This window comes from Littorina saxatilis, linkage group LG10 (assembly GCF_037325665.1).
Source record: "Littorina saxatilis isolate snail1 linkage group LG10, US_GU_Lsax_2.0, whole genome shotgun sequence".
Taxonomy (NCBI): Eukaryota; Metazoa; Mollusca; class Gastropoda; order Littorinimorpha; family Littorinidae; genus Littorina; species Littorina saxatilis.
The window spans coordinates 24,747,180-24,769,123 of NC_090254.1; the positions used below are offsets into that span (position 1 = coordinate 24,747,180).

The 21,944-nt window shown below is 41.7% G+C and overlaps 2 long non-coding RNA genes across 2 annotated transcripts; both read left to right on the forward strand.

Moving 5' to 3' along the window:
• Nucleotides 1-6,656: 6,656 nt before the first annotated feature.
• On the forward strand, nt 6,657-8,998 carry LOC138978481 (uncharacterized). The gene is made up of 4 exons (XR_011459696.1): nt 6,657-7,128; nt 7,616-7,711; nt 8,179-8,277; nt 8,935-8,998. It is a non-coding gene; the product is annotated as an uncharacterized lncRNA (long non-coding RNA).
• Nucleotides 8,999-9,326: 328 nt separating this feature from the next.
• Nucleotides 9,327-12,928, forward strand: LOC138978480 (uncharacterized). The gene is made up of 2 exons (XR_011459695.1): nt 9,327-9,430; nt 12,656-12,928. It is a non-coding gene; the product is annotated as an uncharacterized lncRNA (long non-coding RNA).
• Nucleotides 12,929-21,944: the final 9,016 nt, after the last annotated feature.

Here is a 21,944-nt window from a genome sequence, read left to right on the forward strand (position 1 = left end):
TACCATTATCGATCTCTGCTGTTTTTAAAAGTGCATAAGTCGATTTTGAACCTTTATTATTTCTGCTGGTTTTGACAGATGTTTTGTTGCTACATATACATTCCATATCAAATGTTTTCATAAAATAAATCCAAAAACAAAGAGACTGCCAACGTTCCAAAATTCAGAATAAAAAAAAACAACAAGACAGGTAGGTTGTTGGAACGTTTGTTATTGACATAACAATACATTCACAAATATCTCGACCCAACGGTATTTTTAGTGCACAGACAAACAATAACGAAAACTTATCTGGCTGAAGAATCTGTCTGGAAGGACAAATCAGCCAGATGAGTTTTCGTTATTGTTTGTCTGTGCACTTGGGTCGATATACTTGTGAATGTATTGTTTTGTCAATAACAAAGGTTTTCATAATTGTATAGGTGTCAGATTCATTGTTTGATACAATCTTACCGACTGGCATTGGCCTTTCGCGGAAAACGCTTTCTAGAATCGTCTCTGACGGTCTCACGGAACATTCCAAGATTTCGCTTACTTTTCAGGTTTTGTATTTTTCAGAATGTATCACGCAAGCTGTGGGTCTTGAGGCACATGAAATTGAAGACGATTTGAATTTCGCAGAGGGTGTAAAAAAAGGGGGGGTGAGCCTGCACTAATTTCCGACAACCTCGCACAGGGAGAGAAGGTGATTAAGATGCACAATTCAGGAAGAGCTATTTCGAGTAATTCTTTTTTGTCTGTGTCTTGTTCAACATAATAATGGACATTGCAGCAGTCAAGTGAAACCTTCCATTCCCGTAGGGGAGAGTGTACACCCACGTTTAATTAAGATAAGATAAAATAAGATAAGATAACTTTAATGTCCATTTTCATTTTACATAAACATGGACATTTGTCTTTTGCCACCACATCGCACTTTTAATAACACAAACACACGATCAAAAACAATTTACAGAAATAACCTAAATAGATAGAAAATACATCCGTTTGCCATTGGAACCTTTTTGTGTGTACGTTAATTGTTTGACATTATTGGCGTTTAATGCATCCTATTGCTACCGTCTACATCTGCAACGTCCGGAAGGGGGGGGGGGGGGGTACTCCACAACACCGCCTGTATCTTCTCAAAGAAGGGGCTGTCAGATGGTAAACAGCTTGATTTTCAACAGTAAATAGTATACACTTTCAGGTCATAATAGTGGAAGAGTGACACGGAAGATGGGGGATTGCGTGGGAAGGGGGTGGGCAGGGGCGAATACATTTATGTGACGGTCCAAACATAAGACTGACTTCTCAAAGTAAAAACGCTTATAACAAGAAATTCCTCCGAGGTAGGAAAAACACCCCCGTTGGTCAAAGGGAAATAACCATTCTCACTGCCACCAACTGAGAAGGTGATTTCCCTTTGACCATTAATATGTCCCTCTATAAGTCCTTGTAGAATCTTAATCCACCAATAACTCCCTAACCGTGTGTTTGACTGGTCCCAATTTTTGTAAGGACCGTCTGAAGAATGTATAGAACCTGTTCACCAAGTTTGGTGACGATCGGTCCGTTCATTCTTGAGATCTATATGCGAACACAAACACACACACACACAAACAAACAAACAAACAAACACATCGACCGAATCCTATACACACCCCTATACCGGGGGTGTAATGATACGTTCGCGTTAATTCTACAAAGTCGACCGGTTTCCATAGCCGCCCAGGGACGTCAAAAAGCACCAAAGGGCACTAGCTTAAGTGTCCTGCATAAAAACCAGCTTTCAATTGCCTTTGTCTTTTTTAGTACCCTGTGCCCTTTGGGATAAAGTTCGGACAAGAGAGAGAGAGAGAGAGAGAGAGAGAGAGAGAGAGAGAGAGAGAGAGAGAGAGAGAGAGAGAGAGAGAGAGAGAGAGAGAGAGAGAGAGAGAGAGCGAGAGAGAGAGAGAGAGAGATGTCTGCCATTCTTTAGGGAAAAGAAAGACCCTTCGCCATTCTAAAGGGAAATGGAAAACACTTCTTGAAGGACAAGTAGGATGCGCATTACAATTCTTGAAGGTAAAGACCAATTCTCCGCCAGTCTTACGGGAAAAGGAAGACTCTCTGGCGTTCTCACAGGATGAGAACCATTCGGAGACATTCTGGAGGGTCAAGAAAGACTCTTCTCCATTGCGAAATGAAAAGTAAGACTATCCTTCGTTCTTGAGAGGAAAGGAAAACTCTCGGACATTCTTTACGGAAAAGGAAGATTTTTGGCCAATCTATAAGAAAATAAACTCTCTCTTTGTCATTTTTTTTTAGAGGAAAGGAAGATTCTCCGTCAGTATTTAAGGAAAAAAAGTATCTCCGCCAATCTTGAAGGAAAAGAACGACTTTCCGCCATTCTTCGGGTATAAGGAAGACTCTTTGCTATTCTTCATGGAAAAGAAAGATTCTTCTCCGTTCTGGAGGGGATGGGGAATGAGGGTGGGGGTGGGTGGGGGTGGTTCGGGGCTGCTTTGCCGTGTTTGGGTTCTGGGAGAATATGTACGAGTTGTCCCTCTTTGATGAAAAACTAAAGAGCTTTCCCGAAAGAATTTAAAATTTTAAAATTTTAAATTGTTTTCTGTTCTGGGAGGAAATGTAAGAGTTGTCACTCTTTTATGAAAAATTAAAGAGCTTTCCCGAAAGAATTAAAAAATTTTAAATTGTAAAATGTTTCTGTTCTGGGAGAATATGTAATAGTTGTCCCTCTTTTATGAAAAACTAAAGAGCTTTCCCAAAAGAATTTAAAATTTTAAAATTTAAAAAAAATTTCTGTTCTGGGAGGAAATGTAAGAGTTGTCACTCTTTTATGAAAAATTAAAGAGCTTTCCCGAAAGAATTTAAAATTGTAAAATTGTAAAATGTTTCTGTTCTGGGAGAATATGTAATAGTTGTCCCTCTTTTATGAAAAACTAAAGAGCTTTCCCAAAAGAATTTAAAATTTAAATTTTTTAAATTTTTTCTGTTCTGGGAGGAAATGTAAGAGTTGTCACTCTTTTATGAAAAATTAAAAAGCTTTCCCGAAAGAATTTAAAATTTTAAAATTGTAAAATGTTTCTGTTCTGGGAGAATATGTAATAGTTGTCACTCTTTTATGAAAAACTAAAGAGCTTTCCCGAAAGAATTTAAATCTTTTATTTTTATTTTTTTCCATTTCTTTTTCAAGTAGTAGTAACTTGATATCGTCAACTGACGACGACATGTATCGTGATAGAAAACAACAACCCGTATGGTTTTTGTCCGTTTGGACCGTTTGTCTCTTTCAGAATATTATACACGCCCAGTATTAACTGCCTTATCTCATAGTACTGGTTTGCACACGCAGCTTCAGCGGCAGAGCGTGTCTAAGCTATACGTACGACCAGACTCTGGCATTTGCGGGCCAACGTCGTTAATACGGTACGGTAAAGATTAGCAGACAGGCGATAAACATGATACTACAGGACGATGAACTAATACGCCGGGTTATGTGTGGTATGGCTAATAATTAGAGCGGTTAAACTGATGTCCTGAACGCATTTTACAACCCATTATGTTAGTTCAAAGTTTGTCAGATACGAGTGTCTGTTTGTTCTTCTTTTCTGTTTCTGGTAATTAAGCTTCAAAACGCACGGCATAGCCGGTCGATACACCTCTGCAAGAAGCTGTTCTGCAGCTCGATGTTCCTGAAAAACAGCGGCGTTTGTACTTGGTAGGCACTAAATAATTTAACGTCTAAAATATGTGAGCGAAAAAGAAGGACATTTGCTGCGCAACAATGTATAACAGATGGCAAAGGCGCTTGGCTATTCTTGCTCTCTTCAGCTTATGCGCTTGGGGTTTGTAAGCTTTGAGTTGATGTCAGGGGCGCAATTTTAAGCTCGTTAATGACACACGACCACAGTCACCACGTCGCGGACAGTGGATGCTGCTAATTGCATGATGTCGCAAGCACCGTGTCTCCCGTATGGTCAGCTTTTTGGTGCGTGACAAAACGGCCTTGCATTTTAGAAATAAAGAGAAAGTCCGAGGCTAAATGAAGCAATACTAACCAATCTCGCCACCTTTTTGTTTTAGGAAAAACCCTCCGCCATTCTATAGGAAAAGACAGTCTCTCAACGTTTCTTAAGGACAGGAAAGATGCCCCGCCATTCTTAAGGACAGCGGAAAAATCTCCGTCATTGTTAAAGATAAGGAAGACTATGCGCCATTCTGGAGGACAAAAGGAAGACTCTCCGACATTTTTGAGAGGAAAAGAAGACTCTCAGCCATTCTTAAAAGGAAGAGAAGACTCAACGCCATTCTTTTGAGAAAAGGTAGACTCCGCCATTTTGTGAGAACAAAAGGAAGACTCTCCGCCATTCTTGAGAGAAAAGGATGCTACTCTGCCATTCATGAAGAAAAAAATATAGACTATGCACCATTCTTGAGAGAAAATGATGATTCTCCGCCATTCTTGGGAGAAAAGGAAGATTGTCCACCATTCTTTAAGGAAAGGAAGATTCTCCGCCATTCTTAAAGGAAAAGGAAGACTCTCTGCAATTCTTGAGAGAAAGGGATATTCTCTGCCATTCATGAAGGAAAAGGAAGCTACTCTGTTATTCCCGAAGGTAAATATTGATTTTTGTTTGTTTGTTTGTTTGCTTAACGCCCAGCCGACCACGAAGGGCCATATCAGGGCGGTGCTGCTTTGACATATAACGTGCGCCACACACAAGACAGAAGTCGCAGCACAGGCTTCATGTCTCACCAAGTCACATTATTCTGACACCGGACCAACCAGTCCTAGCACTAACCCTATAATGCCAGACGCCAGGCGGAGCAGCCACTAGATTGCCAATTTTAAAGTCTTAGGTTCGAACCCACGACCTCCCGATCACGGGGCGGACGCCTTACCACTAGGCCAACCGTGCCGGTAAGGCAAATATTGACTCTCAACCATTTTTGAGAGAAAAGGAAGAGTATCCTACATACGTGAGAGAGGCCATGCATTACATAACTAACCCATATACTCACACGTGTGTATATCATGTAAATGAGGTCGTGTCAAACTAGTCTGACAGGGACCTAATTTCTCACTGCTTATGATGACAAAGTCACTGAGACATACATCATTCTTAGAACACTTTTGTGCATGCTGTGTCCCCTGGAAGAATTTGAGAACGTTTTATTCAAGCTATACTTTCTGGAGTGACGTGGTTTTGCTTTGACGTCAAAGCTTTTATGGGTCTTTTGAAGAGATCGAGGTTCCATAAGACGCATCTTCAATTTGGGCGCTTTGACTGCGGGACGTTTGGAGCAAAACACACGCACGTTTAGTATGTAGGATAAACAGAATACTACTTGGCTTGCTGTGTCATATCAGATTTACACTCGTTGCTTTTTCAGATATTGAAAAGCTCGCTTTCGCTCTCATTTCAATATTTTTAAAACAACTCGTGTAAGTCTGATATGACAAAGCAAGCCATTTCATTGTTTTCATTTTATGCATTCTATTATCCCAATGCTGGTAAATTCGGGTCGCTTGCTCCCAGTGGAAAGCTAGCTGCAACATGAGTCGCGCTACCTAGATGTGTTCGTGATTAGGTGTAATCAGCCACCTGCACTGATGGCAGTATGACCGATGTCTTTTGTGTGGGTGGGACACGCTTACTGTCTCCGAGTCTGCACATAAAGTTGGTCCGTGTCCGTCACTGCCAGGATTCGAACCTGCGAATGGGCGGGGATGTAGCTCAGTCGGTAGCGCGCTGGATTTGTATCCAGTTGGCCGCTGTCAGCGTGAATTCGTCCCCACGTTCGGTGAGAGATTTATTTCTCAGAGTCAACTTTGTGTGCAGACTCTCCTCGGTGTCCGAACACCCCCCGTGTGTACACGCGCAAGCACAAGACCAAGTGCGCACGAAAAAGATCCTGTAATCCATGTCAGAGTTCGGTGGGTTATAGAAACACGAAAATACCCAGCATGCTTCCTCCGAAAACGGCGTATGGCTGCCTAAATGGCGGGGTAAAAAACGGTCATACACGTAAAATTCCACTCGTGCAAAAAACACGAGTGTACGTGGGAGTTTCAGCCCACGAACGCAGAAAAAGAAGAAGAAGAAGAAGAAGAACCTGCGACCTTAGGATCACATGTCCAGTGCTTTACCAACTGAGCTACCCGGGCCCCCATATAGTATTCTCTATATCTTCGATAGTGTTAAGCTCGTTAATGACACAGGGCCACAGTCACCAAGTCGCGGACAGTGGGTGCTGCTAATTGCACGCGGTCGTGTTCACCGTCTTGGATGGTCTGCGTTTTGGTGTACGACAAACCAGCCTTTCATTCTCCCTTGAAAGGAACATGACCATGTGCAAATACCTCAAAAAGCTGTTTTCCCCCATGTTAAAAGTGCTGATACCTAGAATGGTCAAACGAGACGTCGTATTCAAGCGCCTAAACGAAAATGATATAATAAAGGTCATGCTTATCTGTGCCCTTGTAATGATAACGGCTGAATACGATTTTACGCGGATGAATAATATATACCTTAATTGCGAAATGTTGTAATAGTGTCATCTTTTTGGCTCCAGTTTAACACGAAAACATCGAGCAAAACGTGTGAATTACAAAGAACGCAGTAATCTTCACACGTTCTGCTATACGAAAAGCGCTGTTGTTCTTCCGTAAAGGCTGTTCTTAACCAGACGAACCTTTGGTTCGCGAACTAGGTTCGTGGGGTTCGGCAAACCTCAAGACTGGTTCGGCGAACTTGTCTTGGTTCTTAACCAGACGAACCTGAGTTTTCGAACTAGGTTTGGGGGGTTCGGCGAACTAGGTTCGGGGTTTGCAAGTCATGTCTTGGGAACCTTGAAGATCGGGCCGAACCTTTGACTCTTCTGCCAAGGAGGAAGACAAATTATTGAAAAACTGAATCTCAATGGCGGACGAAATCACCCAAGTCAAAATTACATTTTCTGAGATTTTATAAAAACAACGCTTGAACGAAAAGGTAGAATGGTGACTTCCGTTCGATTTCAAGTTAAGCTTTTCACTTTTCCGAGCAAGACAACCGCTGAGAGTGAAAAAAACGCCGCTGTTCGACTTCGAAATTTCCAGTCGTAGACGACCTTTGCTTCTGCAGCATTGTGTTAGTGCAGGTGAGGCAGTGTTACTCATTTCGCTGAGCTCGTTTTCGTATTGTTGTGCATTAGGATCATCTAGTATGATATGAATAAAAGCAGGAATGGCTTCGGCATGTAAACGCATTGATTTTGTCGAAATCAGCACAGCAGTACGCTAGATTCTTTCTGCTCAATTTGTTTAATTTTTTTCTTCAAAAGTTTATGACTTTGATTTTGATTGTTTGTTTATCTCATCGGCACAACATCCATCAGGCAAAATATCAATATGTTGAATGATAACGTTGAGATAAGGAAGTTCACACATTTATCTGCTTGCAACAACAATCGCAAGGACAGATCTATCTGCTTTGTTGACTGCTAGATTTTCATTGAATTTCCCAAGTAATGATGATCTCGTTTTCAATTAGATCTGGACAGTGTTTGTGTTCTTAGATTCATGATTGACCATGCAGGCTGATTGAGATCATAACATTGTGTTTGTTTGTGCTGGTGCAATGTGCAGATCAATGGCCTGAACCGCAGGATGACCCAGTGATCAATACAACTTGCGTTCACCACTCAACATTGTCTTCCACCTAACTCAAGGGCAAAAATAAAGGTACATGCTGGTGAAATCATTGTGCAATTTATGTCTGTGAAGATCAAGATAGTTGTTAGCTCTAACTGATCATGCTTATTATTATCAAGTTACATACACACTCCGCCCCAGCACCACCCTAAACCCATAACAACACTCTCCAGTCCAACTACCCCCACCCTTCCGTGCAACATATGTTGCCGTCTGTACCTTGTTTGTGGTTATGGGGAGTGCTCAAATAGTTCCATAACTGGTAATATAAATTAAAAGTACTGAGAGTTTCATTTTCCATTGCTCTTCCCCTTCCTCACGTCACATTACACACTCCCTTTGCCCCATCCCCCTCTATCTTTCTATGCTCTCTTTTTTCTTTTACTTCTTCTTCTCTTTTTCTCTCTCTCTACCTGTATAAATCAGCTCTCTGGTTGTTGCTTCTGTAAGTGTAATGTAAAGTTCTACATCTCTGCATTTGTATTGTCATTTTTCAGAATGCCCTTGTAATAACTTCAGCGTCTGCCCATGGAGTCTATAATTATAGGTCAAAGTCTCAAATGTGATGTGATCAAGAGGATGCCGCAATGATCCAGGTAATATTGCAAATACTCAAACTGATCTAAAAGCAGAAGCATAACGTGATCCACAAACATTTCTGCTTAAACATTACAGGGTTACAGTACACCCAGAAAAACATGGATGTTAGTGCATAATTATCTGCAAGTAACATCGATCCTCTCCCCCTGCTCTTTTTCCATCAGCAAGAGCAACATTTATTTTCATGTACAACTTTTCTAGTGCCTCTTATGTTGTATAACTGTTGATATTTAAATGAAGCAAGTGTTTGTTTTCAATGGCACTGCATTTCCCATGTACACACACACACACACATATATACACGCACACATATACACCCACACACACACACACACACACACACACGCACACACACACACACATTCGCATTGTCTCTGCCTGTCTGTCTGTCTGTCTGTGTCTGTCTGTCTCTCTCTCTGTCTCTGTCTGTCTGTCTCTCCCTCTCTCTCTCTCTGTTTTTACATCAGTAATTTTGATCACTTGCACTTCACTGGGATTTAGTTACTGAATCAGTCATTCAGTGAGAGTGTTATGTAGAGTAAGAGTATTGAGTCTGCTGCTGCTGCTGCTGTTGTTCTTACTCATTACTGTTTTTCCTCTCTGCATAATTCTTGTTCTCCCTTAAAATGCTGGTGTTTTTTTCATCATTACAGTATCTGTCCATTGAGTCTGCGTCTGAGCTGTGATGGGACCAAAAAGATTCCAGAATGAAAGAGTAACTTTTACTGATCTTTATTTAGTTTATGGAGAAGTTGGTTCACATAATGCATTACAGAGTTGCTGCCTTTTTAGATATATTAAACATTGTACCAGTCATTACATGATCAAACTGTGTTAGCCACCCCACCTTCCCCGGTTCCCAGCTATCCTTCTATCCCCGCCTCTAAACCCCCACCCCAATCCTTCCATCTCCCCCAAATCAAATTTACTGACACAACACTGATTTTCATTTTACCTTATTTAAGTGTTCTTTGAATAAAATTATATAGCCTGTTGCTGCTGCAAATGTTGTTGTGACTGTTCTTCCTCAGTGTATATTTTTTTCGTTTCCTCAGAATGCAGTTCTCCCATGCACCACAGCGTCTATCAATGGAGTCTACAATATTGTCTGGGATGTGATTTGAGCAAGAGCATGTCAGAATGATCAAGGTAACTTTTTAAACACACAGAACTGATCAAACTGTAGAATTCAAGTACACAATTTCAGATGTTTTCAAATGCATAACATACTGCAACAGTCAGTGTCTTTCTCCACATAAAGAGTGTGAGGTTTTCTTGGTAAAATTGCGATTTTTGTCGCTATGCGCAGAGTGCGACCTTTTTATTTGATTTTTGTACTATAAAGGCAGATATTCAAATAAAAGAAAGTCTTGCATGGGGAGGAAGGAATATGCATGAGGCTTTTGACAAGACAAACTGTCCTTATTAGAGCCTAAACATACGTTCCTTACCGTTAGAACCAAAATGTCAGACATCATAGATGCTCCAATTAAACAAAAGAAGGGCATCCTTTTACTTAAACATAATTATACACTGTACCGCACATTAATAACCTGGTTGTGTTCTGTGGCAGTGCATAGTGGGAACCTTTTTGCTTAATGAATTTCACATGTGTCTGTAACTTGAATCTCCACCAAAAGAAGCTGGACGTAAAAAGGGGTGTCTAAAAAAAGCGCCCTATTTCCTTTTTGATCTCTTTTTTTTTTCGCAGTCAAAAATGTGATTAAAAAGAAAATAGAGAGGTTTTTTTACCATCCTGTATAGTCTTGTTGTTCCCATGTAAAAACCTAGTCAAACATGTGGTGTCTGATATGCTGGGTAATATGGTGAGGAACATGCCTTTAAAGGCCCAGTCATAATTGTGAAAGCCGTTCTGTTCAGCTGGAATTTGATGAATTTTGTTGTTGTTGTGTTTAATGAAATGAATTCGCAAAAAGGAAAACAATTTTTTTTACTGTTCACACAAAGCACTTGTAGATATTTGGTATGTGCCGCATGTCAGGGGTGGTCTTATTCAATCAATCAATATGAGGCTTATATCGCGCGTATTCCGTGGGTACAGTTCTAAGCGCAGGGATTTTTATTTTTTTCATTTTTTTTTCATTTTTATGCAATTTATATCGCGCACATATTCAAGGCGCAGGGATTTATTTATGCCGTGTGAGATGGAATTGTTTTACACAATACATCACGCATTCACATCGGCCAGCAGATCGCAGCCATTTCACGGCCTATTATTCCAAGTCACACGGGTATTTTGGTGGACATTTTTATCTATGCCTATACAATTTTGCCAGGAAAGACCCTTTTGTCAATCGTGGGATCTTTAACGTGCACACCCCAGTGTAGTGTACACGGAAGGGACCTCGGTTTTTCGTCTCATCCGAAAGACTAGTACTTGAACCCACCACCTAGGTTAGGAAAGGGGGGAGAAAATTGCTAACGCCCTGACCCAGGGTCGAACTTGCAACCTCTCGCTTCCGAGCGCAAGTGCGTTACCACTCGGCCACCCAGTCCTAATACATACAGGTAAACTGACAGGTACTTTTCCACAGTGGAACCCCCCTTTCAGACCCATTCATTTCAGACTTCCTCCTTTTTAAGATCTTGCTTCTTTAGATGTTCTGTGACGGGTGAAGTGGCGCGCAGTGGTAAGACGTCGGCCTCCTAATCGGGAGGTCGTGAGTTCGAATCCCGGTCGCTGCCGCCTGGTGGGTTAAGAGTGGAGATTTTTCCGATCTCCCAGGTCAACTTATGTGCAGACCTGCTAAGTGACCACTTCGTGTGTACACGCAAGCACAAGACCAAGTGCGCACGGAAAAGATCCTGTAAACCATGTCGGAGTTCGGTGGGTTATGGAAACACGAAAATACCCAGCATGCCTACTCAACGAAAGCGGAATGAAGCTGACTATGCTCTCAGAGTATAGTGTGGGGAACCCAAATGGGCAAACAAGCTCACACGTCACCAGAATTTCTGGAACGCTGAAGAAGAAGAAGATGTTCTGTTCATAACCTCTGTAAATTACCCCCATTTTTAGACCCCTTCCATTTTAAGACTTGATTTTCTCACATTTTTTAAGGTCTTAAAAGGGGTTTCCCCTGTACTCCTAAAAAACCCTGACCCACAAAGTAATTTAATTATAACTGCTGTAATCGTTCCTTCCGTGTGCTATTATCTGTGGGTTTTTTTTTCTCCTGTGTTGTCTCATCCTCTGTGCGCCCTGAAAGAGACCTCCGGGTCGAAATTGCCGTACCTTGTCTTATCCAGCTGTGATCCCGCCTTCGTATTAATGTGAGGGCAGTACTTTTTTTAAACTTTCAATATTGACCTTACGTTTTGCATAAAACACCAATAATGAATTAAAAATACATCAGAAAATTATTTCCTCACTATACACAATAACACCTCATTTAAAGGCTGACAAAGTCCTATTTAATTAGTGTACTTACTTCCAGGGCTTTTCCCATCGTTGCGGGGATGTATAAATTAAGCTTCCTGCAAAGTTTTAGGTTTGAAGTCCTTACCAATTACAAGAAATAATCAATTCTTAATAAAGTTTATTGCTATCTTTAGAAACAGTTCTCCAGGGCTTGGGCTATTTTTAGACCGTCAACACAGACAGTACAGCTTCGTCAATCCCCGCGTGAAGGAAATCGCTCACCTTCCACGTGCAAAACGTAGTGATATTGACACGCCAGATTAGCGCGGTAGCGGATTGTGCTAAGCAGGAAAGCGCGCTTTTCTGTATTCTTGTTAACTTCGCAATTTCCGGAAAACATCCACTTTCACTTTGAGACTGTTCTGTTTACATTCGACACTATCAACACCACTTTGCAATACTGAAATAATGTTTTCTGTTTTCGAAAGCTACAGCCAATCGTTATTATATCCCCTTAGGTACAGTTTTATAACATTATTGGCACATGTAAACAATAGGAATTAATTAATGAACGCTACGAAAAGGGCAGTCTTTAACCTATGAACTTGCAACTGTGTTGACCTGTGTAATGTAACATAGACCACCACCATCTCTGTCTCTGTCTCTGTCTCTGTCTCTCTCTCTCTCTCTCTCTCTCTTACACCCCTTACCTGTTCGCAAACCTTTACCCAAATGTATGCTAAATGTATATATACAATACAAGACAAGACAAGACATGGCAAGACAAGACAAGTTAGGAAAAGGTTGCCAGTAGGCCAATAGAGGGATGACAAGACAAGACAAGGCATGACAAGACAGGACAGGACAGGGACCAAAAAAAAAAGAAAGAAAAAAAGAAAGATAACTAATTCGGTCAACAGATGTAAAAGAAATAAGCATTTGTTTGGGTTGAATGTTTGGGTGTCACCCTGTATATGTTTGTATTTTTGCAGGACAGGGTCGAGTTGTGATGATGTCAGGGCGACTGAAGACACACCAACAAGTATTCTTCGGAAGTGTTTGGAACACAAATGAACATTATTTCATAATAAAAAGGCGGCTGACATTGATGTTCATATCGGTTCATGTTCATATGCTCAGCACAGACGTGTGCTTAGAAATCGGATGTTTAAGAACAAGAGACAACCCTGAATAAAGCCTTATGAAATATGGTTGGAGCTGGATCAAAAGTGTGTGTGTGTGTGTGTGTGATTGAAGGGCAACATTTATAAATGATGAGACAGAAAGCTAAAGCACATCCTTTTATCGTACGTTCCATATCGTCCTCCTACTTTAAATGCTTGCTAATACAGACGTTCTCCAAGAAAACGTCTATCCAGTAATGTTTTGTTTATCGCAATGAAAGCTTTTTTTTGAGAAGAATGAAGAGGAATCACATTTTTTAAAAACAAAAGCCAAGACCAATTGAATTGCTCAAAACGTAAAGAAACAGGATGATTTTGGTTCAGTAGTACTATTTGTAGACCCTTAAAGCAATACATCCACAAGGGATTCCATTGTATCAGTGCAAATAGAAAATTTCTGATATAACTTGAAAATTAAAACAGACTGAATTGTGATAAAAAGAACCAAAATCCCGAGTAGTTTTTTTTTTAGGTCTCCCTCTTCACTCAATCCCCAAACTCATATTCTGTACTGAAAAGAGCTCAAACACACACGTGGACAGACAGACACGCACACACACTTTGGTAAACATCATGTATGCTTCTCGACTCTGCTGATCCACAATTAGAAATATCGCTATCATCATTTATTTTTGGTCACCGTCTTTCCCTTTTCACAGGCAAGTTTTTTTTGTGTAGCATTTCCCATAGAACCCCGATGGCTCCACGGTAGACACAATGATCAGTCCATACCAGTCATGTTATTTTCTCGAATCAATTTATAACCTTTAACCCAGGAGGGTAAATGACATAGAAGGCTTCGGGTAATCTTGAACTTTAATGTGTTAAATTCATAGCTCATAATTCAGAGGCATTCAAGCCTCCAAATTTGGAGAACCTGCACTTGTAATCATAACAAGTCTTTTAGATCCCTTTAAAGTCACAGAATGAACTCCGATGAACTGTACGAATCATAGCGTACTCTGGTACGAATGCATTTTGTTTACAAATTACATGCGTCAAAGAAGGAATTATCCGTGTCAGCGGACAGGGGAGGCAACTTTGTCGTGCAATTGAAGTCCCTTGGTTGACAACCTACGCCATTTTCGCCGATCAAACAACCAAATTAATTAATTATGCTTAGGTTTGGAGCTTAATCCGTCAATTAATTTCATGATAAATGTTCTTGGGCTTGATTACAGGTACTTGGATCTAAAATAAGTAAAGTATGCCACTCGATTCTGAGCTATGAATTTAACACACTAAAGTTCAAGATTACCAGGCTTCGTGCACCATGATCAAGTGGGAAGGAGAGACCCAAATCGACAACCAGCACGGAGTTACCACTCAATCGGTGATTTCGTCTTGGAGGCAGCCATTTTTGGAAGGGGAATAACTTACTTGCTTTTATTGTCGACTCGGAGTGAGCTCCCCTCGTTTGTCGGCGATCCAGGTTTCGTGTCTTAACTGGACGAACTCGACCTTGAGTTTGCCGAACAAGTTCGCCCAGTTAAGACACAAACCATGGTTCGCGAACCTTAGTTCGGCGAACCAATGGTTCGTCTGGTTAAGAACAGCCTTAAAGAGCTGACAAAATGTGTCTGAGCAACGCATCTGAATTTCTGCCTGCTTCCCTCAAGCAATTAACACTTTCTACCCCACCTATGTTGACCAATCTTGTTTTTAGCCGAAACAAGCTGTGCTGCAGCAGGTCACTCAGTAACTGTGTAATAACTGTGTATGAACTCACGCTGGAATGCAGGCGTTAGATGGACGTTACAGGAACTAAGCGACTGAAGCTAACAGTCTGAGCGGATATATCCGTATCTGGTCAGATAAAGCCAAATGAGTGGGTACGGATATCTCCGTACCTGGGAGACAATGAGTATAAAGAAACACAATCAAAAGACACGAATTGTAGGTTTTTGGAACGTTTGATCATTGACAAAACAAAACGTTACATTAATTTTTACTATAGTACGTCAACCTAGTGGTCTTTTGATTCTGAATTTTAAAACGTTAGCTGGTTTTTGGCTTATCAAGGAAAAGATACCAGTTGCTTGGTGTTGTCTGTTGAGGAATATCTGTCCAAAACCAACTGTTCAAAGACTTGCCTTTTACGGTGTGTCCCTTTAAGACAAGTGGTACGATTTGTCAAATACAGTAGCCTACATTTTCTAGAGGGTATATTAATTTAGTTTTTATATTAATGACTAACTTTAAGATAATCCCACCAACGAGCACACAGAGAATGTAAGTAAGCACGTGACGTTCTTGCCGTCACTCGATTCAGTAAAAGACTTCTTTTTCTTCTTCTGGCCGTTTTTACGTCGCCATTCAGGCAGCATACGCCGATTTCGGGGGAGGCATGCTGGGTATTTTTGTGTTTCTATAACCCACCGAACTCTGACATGGATTACAGGATCTTTTCTGTGCGCACTTGGTCTTGTGCTTGCGTGTACACACGAAGGGGGTTAAGTCACTATCAGGTCTGCACATAAGTCGACCTGGGAGATCGGAAAAATCGCCACTTTTAACCCACCAGGCGGCAGCGACCGGGATTCGAACTCACGACCTCCCGATTAGGAGGCCGACGTCTTACCACCACGCCACTGCGCCCGTCTCGAGTAAAAGACTTATATATATATATATAGTCCTTCTTGCATCTGGGAGACAGTTGTGGTCAATATCTCAGACAGGCTCAAGCTTTTACAAGGGATACGACCATCCCTCCGCATGATCACACATTATAACTCAACACCCTGACCAGTTCCTGTGCAGTTTTTGTTTTGTTTTTTGTATTAAGTGATTTTACAGAATGACGCTTGTGGCTTTCTTGTAAATTAATTCATACACATACTCCACTCTGCACAATGAAGGGAAGGCCTTATCCAATGTACTCGTCGCGATATAACCTTCGTGGTTGAAAACGACGTTAAACACCAAATAAAGAAAGAAAGAAATCCAATGTACCATCTTGGTCAAATCTGAGATGGTGCGAAAGATCATTTACACGGACAGGGGTGTGTCTTTAGGAGTCCCGTCGTTTGGACGTGTGAAATACACGCCCTGCTAAAGAACTTGACCGACTTATCTAGTCGCGAGGCTTTGAGGAGTGCAATTGGCTAAGAAGCCGAAATAAACATCACAGTTTTAAAACAATGCCTCCTTGACTATGATAGGCCAATCGCCCAGAAAGGATTTCAAGAAAAACAAAATAGTATATATCGTGGCGTAAGGTGAAGAGAGAATAAAAGGAAACTGAATATCAGATAGACTGCTAAACGTTTCGAAATTCGGAAGTAAAAAAAAAACAAGAGTTGTAGGTTATAGGAACGTTTAAATATCGACAAAACATTAACGAATAAAAACGTAAAATGTAACCTTTTATTTTGTCAATCATTAAAGTATCAAAGAGTCCAAAATGATCTATACACGCTCTTTAAGAATCATAGATTAAGTCAGAGTATTCTGTGAAGTCGTTAGTCTGCAGTCTCCTGTTTTGATTACGGGCGGATGATATAATCCTTATCAATACGCCAAAAGACCAACAAATTATTTTCTTCAATCGAACAATTCCACTATACCAAGAATGTGCCAGCACTCATTTGTGGATTTCTTTTTCTCCGGAGTACATGCCAGATGAAATTCCTGTGTGTTTTATCCGGTATGCCAACATCCTTGCGCCAAGTCACTGACAGAGACATCTTTCCGCAGAATGGGTTGCTTGGCAACAGCGTGGAATTAGTGACAGTGTGGGTGCCAATATTGGAAAAAAGGCCCCGGCCATTGTCCATAGGGAACCGGTGGGAAAATATGATTGATCGTGTGTGTGGGTGTGTGTGTGTGTGCGTGTGTGTGTGTGTGTGTGTGTGTGTGTGTGTGTGAGAGAGAGTGTTTGTGTGTGTATATATATATGTGTGTGTGTGTGTGTGACTGTCTGTGTGTGTGTGTGTGTTTGTGTGTGTGTGTGTGTTTCTCTCCCACATTATGTATCTCACTGTCTCTGTTTGTCTCTCCATGTGTGTGTGTGTGTGTGTGTGTTTGTCTATAAGTCTGTGTATCTGCGTGTCCGTGCTTGTGTGTGTTTGTATGTGGGTGCGTGTATGTGTGCGTGTGTGTGTGTGTGTATGTGTGTGGGGGGGTATTAATGAAATGCTTGTTGATATTGTTAGTATGTGTGTGTTTGTGGTGAGGGCAAATTTGAGAAAGACGTTAGGGATTGGGCTGTCTTCTTGCTAGCCTGCCCGTTATACTGTCAATCTCTCTTTGACTGTGCCAGTGTGCGTATCCCCAGTTGAAGTGTGAATGCTGTCTGTTGCATATGTAACGAGAACATTTCAACCCATTTTTATAACATTTTAGAAATCAATAACGCATTGTGTAATTCTTGGTAGAAGCCGACATTCTGTGACTTTGCTTCTTTTATTGAAAACACAAAAACTCCGCTTCTCGTAAATTCCCGTGACCAAGTTCCATTAACTTTTTCAAAAAAACAAAGCTCTCTCTGTCTCTGTCTCTGTCTCTGTCTCTCTCTCTCTCTCTCTCTCTCTCTCTCTCTCTCTCTCTCTCTCTCTCTCTCTCTCTCTCTCTCTCTCTCTCTCTCTCTATCCGATATATTTGAATTCTATTTTAAGATGCATTAGCTACTGGTTGAAATTGTTAAAGATGGAGGCGCACAGACTTCCTCGTAAATCCTATGAAATGTTGTATAAAATGGATGAAAGTGGTAAAACGAACTGGGCCTCAGGTGTCCGTTGTAAATTGTATGAGTACGGTTTTGGTTTTGTGTGGTTGAATCAGGGCGTTGTTAATGAAAAATATTTTTTGCGTGTTTTTAGGGAAAGTTTGCAGATGGCAAGAGTGGGATTATCATGTACAAAATAGTGATAGATTTGCTGTTTATCGGACATTTTGTACTGTACATGACATTAAACCCTATCTTTTGTCGAATATGGATTGGCATCTAAAGTTTATTATGACCAGGTTTCGATTCGGCATTTCAGAAATTGCAGTGCATGCTTACCGATATACAAAACATAATGCCGATGATTTGATGTGTCCTCTTTGTAAACAAAACCAAGAAGATGAAGTCAATTTTGTTTTGTGTTGTCCATACTATAACAAATTAAGAGAAAAATTGATCCCATTTAAATATTATAAGAACCCAAGCATTTTCCGACTCAGCTTGCTTTTAGCATCACCTCAAGAAACTGTTGTCAGAAATGTATCCCTGTATTTGTATAAAGCCTTTAAATTAAGAGATGTTGTAACCTCATAGTTAAATGCCGTGTAATGTATGTGTTGTGCGATTATTATTTTGTACCTTTTTTTGTGTACACCTGTTGAGTTTAATTTATATGCAATGTGAACCGTTTGTTCACACCCCTTCATAAGGGGCTATGGCCTATTGAATAAACTATCTGCGTCTATCTGCGTCTGCGTCTCTCTCTCTCTCTCTCTCTCTCTCTCTCTCTCTCTCTCTCTCTCTCTCTCTCTCTCTCTCTCTCTCTCTTTTGGCTCACGTAAGTGTAGCCTATGCGATGATAAACTTTGTCTGTCTGTGCGTGCGTGCGTATGTATGTATGTATGTATGTATGTATGTATGTATGTATGTATGTATGTATGTCTGTGGTAGAAACTTTAACATTTCCGAGTCTATGGATTACGTCAGTCTCGGTCAAAAGTGTTCGACGTGTGTGATAGAAACTATTTGAAGACGTCACATTATGACGTAAGAGGGTTAGACGTCACGCAAAGGAATTACTGAAAGTCTCGGTCATTGTTATTGTGAGCGGGCCGAGACTTCTTGGCAGATCCAGGGTCTCGCTTTCTTGCATAGTTTCACCTATGCTTACTGTGTGTGTGTGTGTGTGTGTGTGTGTGTGTGTGTGTGTGTGTGTGTGTGTGTGTGTGTGTGTGTGTGTGTGTGTGTGTGCGTGTGACGGAGTGATTGAGTTTGTGTTACTGTTTGTCGATTTCTTACGGGAGCCTTGAAGGCTTCGCCTCTTGTTGTCTGTGTGTTTCTGTGTGTTTCTGTCTGTCTGTCTGTCTGTCTGTCTGACTCTCTCCCTTTGTCTGTCTGTCTGTCTGTCTGTCTGTCTCTCTGTAGCTGTCTCTGTCTGTCTCTGTCTGTCTGGTGGTCGGTCTGTCGATTTGTCTGTCTATCTCTGTCTGTCCGTCTGTCTGTCTGTCTCTGTTGCTTTTGTTGAGAGTGAATAAGTTGTGAAATAATGACATTCCAAAATAGGCGAGCCAGCGCCAAAGCGTGCACAGCTATAACGACTGAACTCTTCTTGGAGTTGATACAGTGCCAAATGCCTTGGCCAAGTGTTGCAACCACGACAATGAATTTTATCAATCATATGCAGAGTTGCGTCCCGTTGTCCACCTCTCTCTCTCTCTCTGTATCTGTGTGTGTGTGTGTGTGTGTGTGTGTGTGTGTGTGTGTGTGTCTCTCTCTCTCTCTCTCTCTTTTTTGTTCTCTCTGTCTCTGTCTCTGTCTCTCTCGCTCGCTCTTTTCTCCTCTCTATCTCTGTCTCTGTCTCTCTCGCTCTCTCTCTCTTTCTCTCTGTCTCTGTCTCCCTCGCTCTCGCTCTCTCTCTTTCTCGTTCTCTCTGTCTCTGTCTCTCTGTGCCTTTCTCTCTCTCTCTCTCTCTCTCTCTCTCTCTCCATCTGTCTTAACAATTCCCTTGGCCTCTCTAACTCTTTCTCCCGCTATATTCCTCTCTCTCATTCTCCTCCTTTCTCCGTCTCCCTTTGTCTCTCTCTCCCTGCCACACCTTAAGCTTCTCTCATTCTCTTGCGCGCTCCTTCTCTTTCTCTCCCTTCTCCCTCTTATGCTATCTCTCTCTCTCTCTCTCTCTCTCTTGCTATCTCTCTCTCTCTCTCTCTCTTGCTATCTCTCTCTCTCTCTTTCTCTTTCTCTCTCTCTTTCTCTCTCTCTCTCGTTCTCTCTCTCTCTCTATCTCAAAGAAACAACACAACATTTTTACAATGATTATGTTGAAAATGGGCGCATACCCTTCAGAAGGGGCTCTGGCCTAAAACTGAATAAACTTTCGTATTCTTATTCGTATTCTCTCTCTCTCTCTCTCTCTCTCTCTCTCTCTCTCTCTCTCTCTCTCTCTCTCTCTCTCTCTCTCTCTCTCTCTCTCTGTGCCTTTCTCTCTCTCTCTCTCTCTATCCCTCTCTCTCTCTCTCTGTCTGTCTCTCTTTCTCTCTCTCTCTCTTTCTCGCTCTCTCTCTCTCTCTGTCTCTCTCTCTCCCCCTCTCTCTCTCTCTGTCTCTCTCTTTCCCTTTTCTCTCTCTCTCTCTCTTTGTCTCTCTCTCTCCTCCCTCTCTCTTACTCTCTCTCTCTCTCTCTCTCTCTCCTCTCTCTCTCCCTCTCTCTTTCTCTCTCTCTCTCTTTCCCTTCTCTCTCTCTCTCTCTCTCTCTCTCTGTCTCTCTCTGTCTCTCTCTGTCTCTCTCTCTCACCATTTCATCCTCGTGACACGAACATACAGACACAATTTATTATTCATGAACAACCGCTCCTTCTTCACCTTTGGCCCTTAATCAAACCAACAGCTTAATTACTCACCCACATCCAAGCCAACACCGGGCCTAATGAGTTTCTTTTATTCTTTAACCCCAGAAGCACGCAGGATCACCTAAGCTTGTAAGGCGTCAGCTTTCCAGGCTGAGCTAGACTGTTTCTGCTAGATTGGTTCACATTATTTTCTAGAGTGTACTTATTACATCTTACGTTAGGCTTAACTGAACCTACCGATCAAGACTGTTTCTACACATTACGATCCAGGCTAGATTGTTTTACATCATTTTCTAGATTTATTACACCTGATTGTTCTGTCTGGGAAGCCTTATATTGACTGGGCGATGTCTACTGCAGGAAGCTTTGGCACCTATGTTTTCAGGTATGAAAGGTCTTCGCGAAGTCAACTGTGAGCTCAATTAAGAATAACCTTGAACAAGTTCCAAAACTCTACAGAAACAAGAAATTCCTAGGAGGTAGGAAAAACACCCCAGTCAAAGGGAAATAACCTTCTCAGTTGGTGGCAGTGAGTGAGTGAGAATGGTTATTTCCCTTTGACCATGAAGATGTCCCTGTATAAGTCCTTGTATAATTTTAATCCACCAATAACTCCCTAACCGTGTGTTTGACTGGTCCCAATGTTTGTAAGGACCGTCTCAGGAATGTATAGAACCTGTTCACCAAGTTTGGTGACGATCGGTCCGTTCATTCTTGAGATCTATATGCGAACACAAACACACAAACACACAAACACCCAAACAAACACATCGAGCGAAACCTATACACACCCCTATACCGGGGGTGTAACGAAACCTATACACACCCCTATACCGGGGGTGTAATGACGGTTGAGTGTTCGTCGAACTGAAACAAATCAACAACAAAATCAGTCGATTTGTCGACTGCCAACGCCAAAAGACAACATTGCACCGTATTCCTGATTGCACCAACAACGTACACCACAGTCGAGACTAGACTGAATTCCACCATGTAATATTCTAGTCAGGACGGTATTACACCATCTTCTTTCTACCTGGCAAATTCGTCTTGTCTGGCACAAGTCTCTCTCTCTCCATTCATGTCGAACAGCTGACTAATTCTCGCCTTATAATGACCACACAACGCCTTTACTGATTTCCCCCCGGTCTGTCTCAGTGCACTACTGGGGGTTTCGTGGGAGGTTGTCAGTGTGAATGGGCTAGTAGGGTGACAGTGGCGGTGGGGAGGATGTAGGAGAGGGTGGAGATGGGGGGGGGGGGGAGGGTGACTGAGGCACTGGATTATTGTTGTAGAGTGTGTTTTGGAGAACGGAGGTAAAAACTGCAGGGTATGGAGGGAATGAACAGACAGGCAGACAGATGGACAAACGGACTGGCAGACAGGTAGTTTAACAAAGACAGGCAGACGGACAGACGGACAGACAGACAGACAGACAGACAGACAGACGGACAGACTGACAGACAGATTGACAGAGAATATACGGAGTGGGGCGTTTCAAGGCGACCTTTTGTCCCGTAGACGTTTTGCTGTGGACCTTTTGTCACCTTCGACCTTTTGTCGCCCTCGACCTTTTGACTCTTGAC